This window comes from Canis lupus, chromosome 26 (genome assembly GCF_003254725.2).
Source record: "Canis lupus dingo isolate Sandy chromosome 26, ASM325472v2, whole genome shotgun sequence".
Taxonomy (NCBI): domain Eukaryota; kingdom Metazoa; phylum Chordata; class Mammalia; order Carnivora; family Canidae; genus Canis; species Canis lupus.
The window spans coordinates 8,986,477-9,000,593 of record NC_064268.1 but is presented as its reverse complement, the minus strand read 5'-3'; positions in this window follow the sequence as shown (position 1 = coordinate 9,000,593).

Below are 14,117 nucleotides of genomic sequence, written 5' to 3'. Positions count from 1 at the left end.
ATGATTATTGTTGTTGTTCCTCAGTCAAAAAAGGGGAGTGCTGGTGGCACCTGGCTGGCTCAGTTCATAGAGCATGCGGCTCTTAATCTTGGGGTTGTAAGTTCGAGCCCCATGATGAGTATAGAGATTATTGATAAAAACACAAAAAGACCCTCTCCCCCCAAAGAAAATAAAAAGAAAAAAAGAGGCAATTACTAACTCTAGGGAAAACAAAAGTGTTGTAGACTTAGTATATAAGGACTAGTTGTGAACAATATAAGCAATCATCATAATATAAACACTGAATATTAATTCAATATTTTAATAGATGTATTTTTTAGAAAAATCTTAGATTTACAGGAAAATTGATAGTATGGAGAGTTTATAGAATTATCTTATACCTCATACCCAGTTCCTATCACTAGCATCTATAGATTATTCTGATTTCCTTAGTTTTACCTAATGTCTTTTTCTGTTCCAGGAAATCAACATTGCATTAGGTGAAATCAACATCTCCTTAGGCTCCTTCTGACTGTGACAGTTTCTCAGACTGTCCTTGTTCTTGATGATTTGACTGTTTTGAGCAGTACTGATAAAATATCTTAGAGAGTGTTGCTCAGCTGGGGTTTGTCTGATACTTCCTTCATGAGTAGACTGGGTTATAGGTTGGGAGGAAGACCACAGGGATAAAGTGCTATTTTCATCATATCATATCAAGGGTACATACTACCATCATGATTTATCACTGCTGATATTGACCTTGCTCATATGACTGAAACAGTGTGTGTTATTTTTAAAATATTAAATATAAAATAAAAATATAATATAACTTTAAAAATAAAATAATACTGTAACTATACTTAGAATATGAAGTGGAGAAGTCTATATGTGTCTGTGGTATGTGGAATATTCTAGGGGCAGGACTGAATAAAAATAAATCTTTACCTTCTATAGTTGAGAGATAATAGGTATCTGATTAGAAAAAAAATCGAGGAATGACAGAATAAATATTGTATTTAGGAAAATGCAGATAAAACACAGAGGAAAAAGAAATCATTAAAAGAGTTGAAAATAATTGCTTCAGGGAAATGAGAGTTCAGGGTGAGAAGTGATGGGACAGAGACTGTAGCAGAAGACACTGAGGGTTGACCCACCCAAAACCCATCCCAACCTCCATCTCCTTCCCTTTCTTCTGTAGAGTCTAAAAAGCTAAAAAAGAAAAACTCTCACCTCCAAGACTCCTTTGCAGCTAGGAGGGATCAAAATACACAATTTTGGCCAATGATATAATCAGAAACCTGCTGGGGATTTCTGGGAAGGACTTTGCCACCTTGCTTCTGCCTGGGACGCAGATGTAACTGATGACTTGAGGAGCTGCCATAGCCATTTTGTGGTCATGAGGAAAGGCCAAGAAATGAAAGAAATATCTGTCCTAATGCAGTTGGGCCACTAAAACGAACTGCTCACCTCTGGACCCATATTTGTGAACAACTAAAATATTTAAATCAACTCTTTCAGTTAATGTTACCAGCATTTAGGTTTTCTATCATTTATAGTCATGTGCAATCCATAGCAGATATAAGGGCTATTCATCAATGTATCTGCATTATTTTGATAATCATTACAATTAAATTTAAAAACAGGTAGGGGGACGCCTGGGTGGCTCAGCAGTTGGGCATTTGCCTTCATCTCAGGGCATGATCCTGGGATCCGGGATCGAGTCCCACATCGGGCTCCTTGCTGGAAGCCTGCTTCTCCCTCTGCCTGTGTCTCTGCCTGTGTCTCTGCCTGTGTGTGTGTGTGTGTGTGTGTGTGTGTGTGTGTCATGAATAAATAAATAAAATCTTTAAAAAAATAAAAACAGGTAGAACGTTTGGAACAGAGATTGCCTGGCACGTATACGGTTCCTATCATTTTTTGATCCCTTTCTAGTTCTCCCACAGCTCCTGGGCTAAGTCCTCCCAGAGTCTTTAGACAGCGCACCTCTCTGATGGATAGTGGAGAATACTGCAGATATAGTAGCCTCTTTGACAATCCCCATTACATTCCTGTACTGCACATCTTGACATTTATAGATTTTCCCTAATGCTGTAAATTAAGATAATTGTGCTGAAGTCCAATTAATTCAGTTAACTTTCCAGGACAAACACAAGTCAAAGTTTGGTAATACAGCAGAATCCTGAGCTCCTTTCTGTTGCTTACTTCTTTCCTTCTGATAAAGCCACTACATAAAGGTCTCAAAAACACTTTTCTGAATTCCCCTCTGCTATATCACTACTTCCTTAGAGATGAAACCAAATAGTCAAGAATCGGAGCCCTGCCTGTCATCTTTGATGCCTCCTTCATCCACCCTCTCAAGTTCCACCTACTCTCAGACCTGTTAAGGCCATCTCCTCTCCAACTCCCCTGCTCCCTTCCTGGCTTAAACTGCCATCAATAAGTTGCTGTCCTGTTGTATTCATAGGCCTCCAAGAGCTCCATTCCACTCAGTATGAAAGCCAGTGGCCTGCAGATCCAGGTGATCTGGCCCCACATGATCTCTGTAGGCTCTTCTCTGCCAGTCTCTACTCTCCCCATTCTAGCCATGTGTGTGCCAGGTCTCCTCCTACCTGAGGACTTTTGCCTAGAATGTTCTACTTCCCCAACCCCACACGCTCTCTTTGCCTTTCACTTTTTCAACTCCTACTCATCCTTTGGAGTTAAATTAGCTTCTCCTCTGGGAAGCCTTTCTGGATTCCCATTGTTATATAATGAGAGAGGTCCCTAAGGGCAGGATCCAACATTCCCTATTGTAACCTCAGCATTTGAACAGTTTCTGTTACGTAGCAGGTGCTCAACAGAAGTTTGTGATAGGCAGGAAGAAAGAAAGGAAGAAATACTGGTAGAAGAAAATTAACTGATATACAAATAAGTTTATTAGAAACTTGTAAGTACAAGTGGCAGTGAAGGCCTGTGAACACAGCTGCATTTGGGGTGGGAGACTACCCTCCAAGGCAGCTAATATATATTGTTAGAAATGCTTTGGGTTCAGGGCCCCTGGGTGGCTCAGTTGGTTAAGTGTCTGCCTTTGGCTTGGGTTATGATCCTGGGGTCCTGGGCTCCCACATTGGGCTCCCTTCTCAGCGGGGAGTCTGCTTCTCCCTCTGCCCCTCCCCCTGCTTGTGTTTGCTTTTCTCTCTCTCTCTCTCTCAAATAAATAAATAAAAATTTTAAAAAATGCTTTGGGTTCAAAGAACAGTAAATTCAGGAAACATGGATAAATATAGAGGTTGGCATCACAGGGTAAATTTGTGGCCCCCGTGAAATTCTGAAAATAAAGATTTATTGGAACACAGTCACATCCCTTTGTTCTGTCTATGGCTGATTTCATGATTCAACAGAGCTGAATCATTGCAACAGAGACCATATGGCCCACAAATTCATACTTGAAATAGCTACTATGTTTGGGGCATCTGGGTGGCTCCATTAATTAAGTGTCCAACTCTTGATCTCAGCTCAGGTCTTGATCTCACAGTCATGAGTTTGAGCCCTGCATTGGGCTCCACACAGGGCATGGAGCCCACTTAAAAAAAAAAATCTACTGTGTGGTCCTTTATAGAAAACATTTGCCAAATCTTGGCTTAAATGAACAGGGGTTGGTTTTTCTTATATAACAAGGAATCTGGAGATGAAGGCTCCCAGAGTTGGTTTGGAGAATGGCAAATACTCAGGGCTCTGGACTAGTGTCTGTGTTAGTTTCTTGGTCTTCCCCTCATGGTCACAAAATAGCTGCCACAGCTGCAAGCGTCACATCCTCACACAACTGCATTCAGAGGAGGAAATAACTAAAGTCTTAGAGCAGAGAGATTCTTCTATAACATCTTTTCCTCTTATTAGGGAAAATAAACTTCCCAGAATCCCTCAGAGGTTACCTCTTGCAAGGAAGAAAAGAGAGGTGTGCTGTCAGTCGGCAACCAAGTGCATGCCATAACTCCCCCCACAACATTTCTTTTATTAGTGGCACCTGATACTACCACTGCCCCTCCCTTCCCAACTGGCACTTGGTCAAATGTGGAATCCATGGTAAACTGAGGCACCTTTCTTCTTCTCAGCACCAAGACCCCCATCCTTTATTAGTACATAATAACCATCAGTTGTTGAATGCTAACTGTATATCTGGCATATTTCAAGCATTTAATTCTTATTGCAACCTATGAGGAAGTTATTACCATTTCACAAGGGAAGTATTGAGGCACAGAGAGGTCAACTCACTCACTTGAGGTCACACAGCAGGTACCAGCACAGTCAAGATTGGAACCAGCAGTGTGGCTCCAGAGCAGCCCACCATGACCACTCCACATAGCTAAGGCCAGTCCATGGAATCCGGGGAGGGAATGCTTTTGATTACAGGCCAGGACGGGGCACATTCCACTTTGCCTTGGAGGCCGCTTTTGCTTGTCAGGAGGCAATGGACCGAGGTACTATTCTCTTTGGGGCAACCTGAACTGCCACCAGAAAAGTGACCCATAAATTCAAGACGGAGCAGTGGCTTCCTCTGTGTATTCCGTCCTACTTTACATCCCTCCCTTAATTAATTAATAAAGGCTCGCGCCTCTCTCTGCCTCACTGCTTCCAGCCCTCCCCACCTGCGCTGAGATTCACCTTTCCTCCCTGTGGCCCCGCCCCACTGTGTTCTCTCTGCCTCTGTAACTGCTCCTTGCGCTGAGGCAGCTGGAGACAGAGACAGTGGACAGAAGGACCCGGCTGAGTTTGTGCAGCTCTTAAAACCAAAGCTCTGTATCACTGAATCTCAATTTTGTTAGGCAAGCCTGGCCTCTGCTCCAGATTAACCCCAACAGGCAGATGTTCCAAAAAAGAAATGCATCCCAGAACCGTGGTCAAGGTTGAAATGGGATTCTGAGCTCTCTGATGTTTCCTCCAGCTTTTCTATTTGAGGGTGTATCATTTTTAGATAGCCTGAGATCAGGCTAACAATGTGTGGTACAGAGCCCAGGCCCTAAATTCACACAGACCTAGGGTTCCAGTCCCAGTCCACCAATTCCTGGTCAAGAGATCTTAATCTCTGTGTCTCAGTTTCCTCCCTTACAAAATGGGGATGACAGCAGAAATCGGATGATGTTTGGGAATTGCATGACAAGACATGGAAATCACTTAGCATCAAGCCTGGTACAAAGTAAGTATTTGATTCTGAAAAAGTCAGCTGTTGGTATTGTCACTGGAATCATTACAATGATTTTATGACTCTGCAAGACACTTAGCACCCTGCCCCTGGAGAAGCAGCAGAGAGCTGGAAGTAAGAACACAGGCTCTGGATCCAGTCTCCATGGCTTCAAGTCCTGGCTCTGTCATTTATCAGCTGTGTGACCTTGGGCAAGTCACTCTGCCTCTCTCTCCGCCTTAGTTGTTTGATATTAAAATGGTGCCCACCTGACAGGGGGTCGTGAGGATGAAATGAAATAAGGCACTTGGAGGACTTAGAATAGCCCCTGGCACAGAGCTAGCACTCAATGAACATTAGCTGTTATAATTTCTGACACCAACTTCTCTGTTACTGAAAGTTATTCTTTCCATGTTAGGATGTGATCAGTGGTAGATGGTGACAACAGGATCTCCTAAAATAATATATGCATGCATGTATGTGCATTTTTAATAATAAATTTTATGAATATAAAGGATGTGTAGCACAAAAGCTACTGATAATATTTGTAACATATACTATATTTTGTCATAAATGATAACATTTCATTGATTTTTGCCAAACTCTGTATCCACTGTCCACCTGAGGCTGTAAATCCATCATGATCTGACAAATGGAGTGGTATATACTCCAGCCATGAATGTAGTTCTGAGATGAATGTTCGTTGATTTTCCATTTACATTAATGGATGAGATGACAGTGGAACAATGAACACAGATGTTAGAACTTCATTCATCCATCAATGACTTAAGCAACTACATTAAATAATAGTTTTTGAATACCAGGAGAATATTCTCCCAGTTTTTGGTGCATACAACACAACCCACTTTATTTTTTTTAAGATTTTATTTATTTATTCATGAGACACACAGAGAGAGAGAGAGAGAGAAGCAGAGGGAGAAGCAGGCTTCATGCAGGGAGCCCGATGTGGGACTTGATCCCAGGACTCCAGGATCATGCCCAGGACCAAAGGCAGGCGCCAAACTGCTGAGCCACCCAGGGACCCCCAACACAACCCACTTCAAAGTTTAATCTGCACTAACATTTTCTCTGTCTCTTTTTAGGGGTAGGCGAGCAAACACACAAAGCCCTAATTTGTAGCAACTGCCAATTTCCGTGGTGGAAAAGTTCCCACTGTGGCCAAAGGCAAGCTACCAGGGCAAAGTCACTGAACATGGACTGTGCACTGGCACATTGTTGTGCAGTGGTTCCGCAGTAAAGACACAACAGACTACGTCACCTCAAGAGCATAGGTAATAGCAAAATTTATAAAATAATTAGAAAGTAATGAGGGTTGCATATTTTTTTACCTGTTTTTAATTTAATCTATTCCAGTGTGAGATTATATAATGTAATTTAAAATAATTGCTGTGTTTAACAACCAGCATGCAGAATTCCTAAAAATTTTACAATTGGCTTTTAGGAGCTTGTGTAAGCTACTTCCAACATCCCACTGGTTTTGATACCTGAATCCCCAAAGGAAGTCTCAAGAAAGACAAAATGAGGAAATGCATTAAATAATTATCAGGTATGAGAGGTTTTTTTTTTTAATTTGGCATACAGAAATTTTCATCAATGAGGGGTTTCCTTATTATGTCAGATTGTATTTTGCAAAGACGGCCACAAAAATATCTCTTATTGCCAGATGTCTTCTAGAAGCTCAACACTGCCCCATCAATAGGTGGAGTCAGTCTTCTCCCCTTGAATTGTGGGGGAGCTTGTGATAGTTTGGGTCCATATACCAGGGTAAAGTGACTTCTATCCACAGGTCATTTCCAAGATCATAAAAGATGGTGTAGCTTCTTCCTTGGGAAGCGGAACACTCACACGCTTGAACTTTCAGCTTCTTAAGCAGTCTGGCTGCTCTAAGATAGCCATGCAGGAAGGAAGTCCCAACCAGCCTATGTGGAGATACCACATGGAGAGGCCCTGGGACTCCATGATGAGGAGAGAAATGTCCCCTGCTGGCCCAGCTCTAGTTCCTCTTGACCTCAGCTGCACAAGAGAATCTGAGCCCAAACACACATATGGGATCTTCCCAGGGCCTTGGAGATACTAAAAGCCTGTAGAGCTTTGAGGAGGATGTCAGTGAGAACTTGAAGAAAATGTCGTTTGATACTGAGAGAAAGGGAAACCTTGTGGTGGCAGAAAGATGGTCACCTGCAGTAATGTGGAAAAGAGAAAACGTATGTAATGATCTCCATGGTAGAGCAGAATATTGAAAGTGTCATCTGGCTTTTTCTTACTACCTATAATAAGTGCAAAAGGAGAAAGATGTCCAAAGAACAACTATTAAATATAAAGGAGCAGGCAGCGCTGGTGGCTCAGCAGTTTAGCGCCGCCTTCAGCCCAGGATGTGATCCTGGAGACCTGGGATCGAGTCCCACGTCGGGCTCCCTGCATGGAGCCTGCTTCTCCCTCTGCCTGTGTCTCTGCCTCTCTCTCTCTCTCTCTCTCTCTCTCTGATGAATAAATAAATAAAATCTTTAAAAATATATAAATATTTTATATAAATATATATATAAATAGATAAATAGATATATAAATATATAAATAAAGGATCCAGGGCCTGCTGGGCCCCCAAACAAAAGCATTTCTCATTCCCAGCCTCTCTGGATGACAAAAAATTTTCTCCAACTGAGAAAAGACCTCAGGCTTTTATTACCTGATTTCAAGACTTACTATAAAGCTACAGTAATCAAGACAGTGTGGTACTGGTGAAAGAACAGACACATAGATCAATGGAGCAGAATAGAGAGCCCAGAAATAGACCACTCATATGTGGTCAATTGATTTTCAACCAATGTACAAAGGCAATTCAATAGAGAAAGGATAGTCTTTTCTACAAATAGTGCTAGAACAACTGGATATCCGCATGCAAAAAAAAAAAAAAAAAAAAAGGAAAAGAAAAGAAAAAAAAGAAAGAAAGAAAAAAGAAAACAGCACATGTCTATACAAAAATTAACTTGAAATAGATCATAGACCTAAATGTAAAACCTAAAGGTATCAGAGAAAATCTTTGTGACTTAAGATTGCTTATATAGGACACAAAAACACACATTAAGAGAAAACTGGTAAACTGGACTTCATCAAAATTTAAAACTTTCTGCTCTTTCAAAGGCACTGTTAGGAAAATGAAAAGCCAAGGAGCTACATACCGGGAAAAAGTATTTGCAAAAAACATCTTAAGAAGAATTGATAACCAGGATAAGTGGATTTAAAAAAATTCTTGAGGGATCCCTGGGTGGTGCAGCGGTTTAGCGCCTGCCTTTGGCCCAGGGCACGATCCTGGAGACCCGGGATCAAATCCCACGTTGGGCTCCCGGTGCATAGAGCCTGCTTCTCCCTCTGCCTATGTCTCTGCCTCTCTCTCTCTCTGTGACTATCATAAATAAATAAATTATTTTAAAAAATTCTTGAAACTCTATTTTTAAAAACTTCAATTTTATTATAAAACAACATAATTTAGAACGGGCAGAAGACTATCTGCTCTCTACTGAATTGCTTTTGCACCTTTGTTAAAAATCATTTGTGCATTTATATATGGGTCTATCTCTGACTCTATTCTGTTTCATTGATCTCTGTGTCTGTCCTTGTACCAATACCACACTGTCTTCAATACCATAGTTTTATGTCTTGAAATCAGGTAATGTTAGTTCTGCAACTTTGTTATTCCTTTTCAACCTTATTTTGACTATACTAGGTCTTTTGCATTTCCATATGAATTTTAGAATCAGCTTGGCAGTTTCTACAAAAAGCCTGCTATGATTCTGATCAGGATTGTATTAAATTTATAGCTCAATTTGAGAATTGACATCTCAACAATATTGAAGCTTCTGACCCATGAGCAAGCTATATCTCTCCTTTTATTTAGGTCTCTTAAAATTTTTCTTGGCAGTATTTTGCAGTTTTCAGTTTGAGCCTTGTACATCTTTTATCAGATTTATCCCTAAATATTTCTTATTTTTTGATGTTATTGTAAATGGCATGTTTTTTAAAGTTCCTATTTCCAACTGTTTATTGCTTGTATAAAGAAATGCAATTGATTTTTGTATAATGATCTTGTATCCTGCAACCTTGCTAAACTTACCAGTTCTAGCAGCTTTTTTGGAAGCTTCCATCAGATTTTTTTATGTTGGTGATCATGTCATCTGCAAATTTTACTTCTCCAATATAATGTCTTTTATTTCTTGTCTTTGCCTTATCAAAGCATAACCTGCAGTACAAAGTTGAATAGAAATGGTGAGGTGATAGAAGACATTCTATACCTCATCCATATATATATATATATATATATATATATATATATATATATATAATATTTATAAACTAAAAATGGTTCTTAGGCCTAAATATAAAACTATAAAATGTCCTGAGGAAAGAGACGTTTTTGTGACCTTGGGCTAAGCAAAGATTACTTAAATATAACACTAAAAGTGTGAACCATTTAAGAATTGGTAAATTAGACTTTATGAAATTTTAAAATTTCTTCTCTTTGAATAAGAGCATTAAAATAATGAAAAAGCAAGTCATAGACTAGGAGCAAATATTTGGAAGTCACATATCTGAAAAAGGACTTGTACACACAATATACAAAGAACTTTCAAAATTAAATAATATGAAAATAAACCACTCAATTTTTGAACTGGGCAAAAGACTTGAACAGACATTTCACCAAAGAAATGTACAATAGCGAATAAGCACATGAACAGATACTCAGCATCACTAGTTGTTAGGCAAATGCAGATTAAAAACGCAGTGAGAGGGATCCCTGGGTGGCGCAGCGGTTTGGCGCCTGCCTTTGGCCCAGGGCGCGATCCTGGAGACCCGGGATCGAATCCCACGTCGGGCTCCCGGTGCATGGAGCCTGCTTCTCCCTCTGCCTGTGTCTCTGCCTCTCTCTCTCTCTCTCTCTCTCTCTCTCTCTGTGTGACTATCATAAATAAAAAAAAAAAAAAAAAAAAAACGCAGTGAGACACTACTACAATATCTATTAGAATGGCTAAATTCAAAAGACTGTATTGGGTTGAGTAGTGTCCCTCAAAAATGCATGTCTAAAAAAAATGCATGTCCACTGAAACCTCAGAATGTGCCCTAATTTGGGAAGATATAATTAATTAAAGCAAGGTCATACTGGATTAGGATAGGCCCTAAATCCAATGACTGGTGTCCTTAAGAAGGCCATGTAAAGACACCTCGATGTCAAACTTCTAGCTTCCAGTTCTGTGAGAGAATTCATTTCTGTTGTTTTAAGCCACCCAGTTTGTGGCAATTTGTTTTTTTAAGATTTTATTTATTTATTCATGAGAGACACAGAAAGAGAGGCAGAGACATAGGCAGAGGGAGAAGCAGGCTCCATGCGGGGAGCCTGATGTGGGACTCAATTCAGGTACTCCAGGATCATGCCCTGAGCTGAAGGCAGACACGCTTAACCACTGAGCTACCCAGGTGTCCCTCTGGCAATTTGTTACAGAAGCCTTTGGAATCTAATTTATTGACCATTCCAAATGTTGGCAAGGATGCAGAGGGAACCAGAACTCTCACACAGAGCTGATGGGAATGCAAAATAGTACAACCACTTTGGAAAACAGTTTGACAGTTTCTTAAAAAGTTAAGTATACGCCTGCCATATGATCCAGCCATTCTGCCCCTATTTACCCAACAGAAAAACAAAACAAAACAAAGAAAGCTGTGGGAGGCACAATAATCCTCTGCCCCAAGATGTCCACACCCAAATCCTCAGAACCTATAAACATGTTACATTACGTATCGAAAGGTACTTTACAAGTATGATTAAGCTAAGGATCTTGAGACAGGAAGATTGGCCTGGATTATCCAGGTGGGGCCAATGTAATCACAAGGGTCACTGTAAGTGAAAGAGCAAAGCAGAAGAGTACATGTCAGAGTGACACCATGTGAAAAGACTTGAGTAGTGCTTATGCCTTTGAAGATGGAGGAAGGGGCCAATGAGCTTTAAAAAAAATTAAAAAAAATTTTTTTTTCAGGTGGCTTCTAGAAGCTGGAAAAAGCAAGTTGGACAGATTCTCCTCTAGAACCTCCAGAAGGAATGCAGACGTGCTGACACCTTGATTTTAGCCTAGTGAAACCCATTTTGGACTTCTGACCCTCAAAACTATAAAATAATAAATTTGTGTTGTTTTAAGCCACTACATTTGTGGTAATTTGTTAAAGCAATTATAGGAAACCAACATGAAGACATGTATCAATACAAAAACTTGCATACTAATGCCATAGCAGTTTTATTTGTAATAGCCAAATATCCATCAACAGGTGCATGAATAAAAGAATCATGGAATATCCATGCAATGGAATTCTACTCACCTACATACGACATCATTCCCATCATATGGCATTCTGGAAAAGGCAGAACTAGAGGGACAGAAAATCAAAGAGGGATGGAATGTCTGGCTGTGTTGGTTGGTGGAGCATGTGACTCTTGATCTCAGGGTCATGAGTTTGAGCCCCATGTTAGGTGTAGAGAATACTTAAAAATATTTTAAAAAATACAAAGAAAAGATAAAAGGGATTTCAGGGCTGGAATGGGTAATGGAAGCAACTCCAGAGGTGTAATAGAACTTTTTAGGGTGATGAAATACCCTCTACTTGAATTGTAGTGGTAGTTATATAATTGTATGCATTTATTAGAATGTATACAACTGTATCCCTAAAAAAGGCTGGATTTTACTATATGTAAAGTACACCTCAATAAATTTGACTTAGTAAAAGGAGAGGTAAGAGATGTAGTAAAGAAAAAAAGGAATAATGTAAAGAAAGGGATGAAGGAGGGAAGATGAAAAGAAGAGCCTCAAACCAAATATCAAATCCAGGTTGGGACTATAAATTCCTTGGTTAAGACACCAGAAAGATACAAAGCAGCACCTTATAGAACCTTTCAAGTAGACAAGAACCCCTTTAGGGATAAAGGCCGTGCCTCCCAGATACTTTTCTCTGTACAATTAGGCTTCTAAGAATCTTTGAATTAGCAATAATCACTCCTTGGAAAAACCTCATTGGCTACAATACTGACACTGAGCAAAGCTTAGGCTTCTAAGAACCTTAAAGGCAGTGGCCTCAGTGGGAGCCCAAAGTAAAGAAGGATTTATCTTGAGGTGATTTGCTATTTTGGCTTTTCTTTAACGGTGTGACTCTCAATAAGATTTGTAGAAAACCCACAGAGTTTTTAATAGAATTGTTCTGGTGGAAGCAGTGCCAGCTGGGACTAAAAGGAACAGAAACAGCGCAAAATAAAATGAGGTCTTTGGATTCCAAACCTTCTTTGCGTAGGAAGCAAGCTGAGAAAACCACTTAGCTGCAAACATGGGCTATATTTTATGGAAAAAGAAGGATGGCTCAGAATCATACTGGCCATCAGCAAGCAATACTGTGTCCTAATCAAGGAATTGGAGACATCTGCCCAGCTGGATTCAGAATTGCTATGGATTGCTATATACCTCCCAATTTCTCATTCTTTGTGGGTTTTTTTTATGGTGAAAAAAATTTAGATTTAGATTTATAGCCAGCTGGACTCAGTTTAGTTGATACCAATTTTATTGGCAAAATCCAAAACATCATAGCCAGGAGCCAGTCAAACATACACTTTCTTCTCCCCAACAGGCCTTGTCAAGGTGTTGACCTTGGCCACATCAGTGTTGCAGAGCTTCTTCACAGCCTGTTTGATCTGGTGCTTATTGGCCTTGACATCCACAATGAACATAAGTGTGTTGTTGTCTTCTATTTTCTTCATGGATGACTCAGTAGTCAGGGGGAACTTGATGATGGCATAGTGACCAAGCTTGTTTCTCCTGGGGGCGCTCTTTCGAGGATAATTGGGCTGCCTTTGGAGATGCAGAGTCTTGGGTCATCGGAATGTAGGTGATGTGTGGATCTTCTTTTTTTGTGTGACTGTGCATGCCTTTCAGCACCGCTTTTTTAGCTTTCAAAGCCTTTGTTTTGGCTTTGGCTTTGAGAAGGGCAGGGGCTTCCTTCTTCACCTTTGGCACCATATTCGTGAAAGGCCTAATTTCTTCCTCTTTGAACAATGATGTCCATATCACTTATCCTATGCCTGCCCTGCCCCCCATTGTATATTGGGTGTGGGAGGCAGATGATTTGTTTTTTAGTTCACAGGCCAAAAAGAAAGGTACTCAAGGAGCTGTACCCAAGGCGTTATATTTGGGAAGTTTCATCTGTGCATGGACCTGATTAAGCTAACAAGATCCTGTGTCTTGGTACTGAGCCTGACCCTGTAATGGGATAAAACTTTTGGGAAATCTTGGAGAGATGTATTTTGCATATGAGAGGGATGTGAATTATTGTGGCCCGAGAGCAAACCTGGAAGATTATGTTTTCCAAAAATGGCTGCAACAATATTTCCCATTTCATATGCTTTTCTAGAATGTTGCAACTCTTCTCTCAACAGGTGGAATTTATGTCTTATCCCCTTGAACTCAGGTTGGCTTTTAGGACTACCTGGACAAATGAAGTACAACAAAAATGACACTGACTTCTGAAGCTAAGTCACTGAAATACCATACATTTCTGCCTTGATCTCTTGGGCTCCCAAGCCCGGCCTTAACCCTGCCACCATCATGTGAGGAAGTCCCAGTGGCGCTTGAAGAGGTTCATATAGAAAGGAATCAACATCTTCAGTCTAGTGCCCTGACTGAGCACCTAGCTAACAGCACCAAGACATCAGCCCTGGGGCACCTGGGTGGCTCAGTCGGTTAAGCGTCTGCCTTCAGCTCAGGTCATGATCCCAGTGTCTTGGGATCGAACCCCACCCTGGGCTTCCTCAGCGAGGAGTCTGCTTCTCCTTCCCCCTGCTCTTGCTCTCTCTCAAACTCCCTCTAAAAAAAAAAAAGAAAAAAAAAAAAAGATGCCAGCCATATGAGTGAGCCTTGTTAGGGGATCTGCCTACCTC